The following is a 2,476-nucleotide window of genomic DNA, read 5'->3' as shown; positions in this document are numbered from 1 at the left end:
GGGGGGAGGCAACAGAGCAATTGCCCCCCACAAGAAAATTGATGCACCCTTCACCGCTCTTAGGGCCGCCATCAGGGGGGTATGGCCAATACGCATGTGAAGGGTCTGGGCGGCCTGGGCTACTTACATGGGTATCGGCCGTACCAGGGGCGGCATGGCAGAGGTGACAGGGGAGGAGGTGGAGAGGGCTGGGCCCAGAAGCGGCAACCAGACCACCTGAGACCCTGCAGAGCCCACCATAGAGAGTCTAAGGTGGGCTGTGACGGATATATGGTGTGCTCTGCAGGGTCACTCTCAGGTGGGCTGTGTGGGGTCTCAGCTATGTGTGGGGTCTAGAGTGAGCCTACATCCAAAAATGTTTATTGCGCTATACATCTTAGGTATCGCAGCATACTTCAGAGTGAGAGCCACTATAGCTTAATAGAGCACAAATAAATTGTATGGGGATGTTGGGGTGGCATTGTGGCGGGGGGGGGGGGCAGAAAAATTCACCTTCGCCTGTGTAGGCAAAAATCCTTGCACCGGCCCTGCATGATCCCTGAACCATTCTTTAGCATTTTGAGTCCAATGAATCCTGGCATTGTGCACTCAGGGATGAAATAATCAATTGATAGAAAAACCGGATCATTCAGAATATTTAGGTAGGCAGCTGACCTCATTTTTGGGGAACATAATGTTGGTGAACCTAGACCTGTCCAACTGAAGTAACCCCATATCATAACACTTATCCAGTGGAAGGCTCTTAACTATTTGCTTAGCTAAATTAAGGTAGTGAGGTTTTTTATTGGCTAGGCAGTATATTATTACATTAGATGTTTCATCACAGATGTTCAGTCTGATGTTATGCAAAAATCAGCTACCTCTGCTATACCTAGCATATGGTCAAGATTCAAATGGCTTGATAACAAATGATTCCTGGCGGTTGAAGACTCTTTTACTCTTAGTTCACCTCTTTTAAAGTACTGGCTGACATGGGAACTGTGAGCAAAGTATGATTCAGGCTTAACCATTCAAGCAGGGTTTGCCTCTTGGTCTAATCTGATTAGCTACACTCTAGCTCTACACTCTACACACTGGCTACACTTTCTCAACCAACGTGCCTGGTTTAGGGGTGCCTCCAAATCTTTGCACAGCATCATGCCTTTCCATGGGACAGGCAGGCTTCTAATGTGAAGGGGGAGCTCTTATGTGAAAAGGGGGACTATGATAGGAATGGGGGGCTCTGATGTAAAGGGGGATTCTGATGTGAAGAGAGCTCCTGATGTGAAGGGGGTCTTCTCATGTGAAGTGGACTCTTGGGTTGTGATGTGAAGGGGAGCTTGTGATATGAAGAGGAATATAACACACAATGTTGCTGAACCTAGACCTATTATCCAATGGAAAGCTCTGACCTATTTGCTTAGCTAAATCCAGGTGGTAACTTTTTTGTTTCAACAGGCAGTGTGTATATAAATTTTTTGTTCTGTAGTATGTTCGGGTGTAAAAAAAAATTTTAAACGAAGATATAAAACTTGACACATGAATATCCAATGCTTTAAATTTCACAACCATTAGGCTCCTTTTCATGTTTGCCGGGCTAATCTCAACTGCTTTGCTGACAAGGCAGTTTACAGCACTCAGCAGTTTTAACATATATCATCATATATATAGCCAATTCAATTAAAGTAGTGTTTCCCCTCCTCCCTCTATCCCCTGCCCTTGTGCTGTTCATATTGAGCCATATGGAGTTTTAATCAGAGACAGATTACAATAAAGAATACAACTTTTGCTTGCTCTCTGTTGAGAAAGCTCACAAGCATTCACCCTGCTCTAATGGTCATTGTTTGTGAAACTAAAAAGATATAAACAAATAGTAAAAACCAAAAGATACCCTGTCAGGTCTCCAGAGATATAAAAACACCAGTTCCCTGCAAAAGAAGACTGATTATACTCACCTCTCTGGTGGCCTGTGCTCTACCTCCCCTCCACTCCAGCACTATATTCTCCATAGTCCTCTTTGTCATTTAATAATCCTAGATGTGTTGGGTGCCTGTGTCAGCCACATCACCATTTACAGATTTAAAGCATATCTAAACCTCAAAACAAAAATGTGGTGGCTGCATTAGTTTTCTTTTTTTGAGGGCTGTTTCTCTTTTATTTTGACCTGGTGATCCAGCCAGTAACACACTTCCTGCCTTAGGGTGGCTCCACACTATGAAGGAGCAACGGACACCCTTGGACAGCAGCATTGTCACCCTGTGGGAAGGGTAGTGTTAGAAGGACTAGCAGATTTAGATGGACTTGACTAACAAATTAAACTCCAGATAACACTTTTTAAGCAGTTACAGCAACGGTTTTCCCTTTTGGAATATAAGTTTTATATAAGTGAATAAAAGATTCCTGTAGTAAGCACCCCAGTCAGTGTTAAATGGTTTGTCTCAATCCTATATGTGCTGCTTTTGCAGGACAGTTTGATCTGTTAAAGGAAGCTGAAAAA

This window comes from Nanorana parkeri, unplaced genomic scaffold (assembly GCF_000935625.1).
Source record: "Nanorana parkeri isolate BGI_ZX_2015 unplaced genomic scaffold, ASM93562v1 scaffold504, whole genome shotgun sequence".
Taxonomy (NCBI): Eukaryota; Metazoa; Chordata; class Amphibia; order Anura; family Dicroglossidae; genus Nanorana; species Nanorana parkeri.
The sequence above is the reverse complement of the archived record's forward strand: the minus strand, read 5'-3'. Positions refer to the sequence as shown.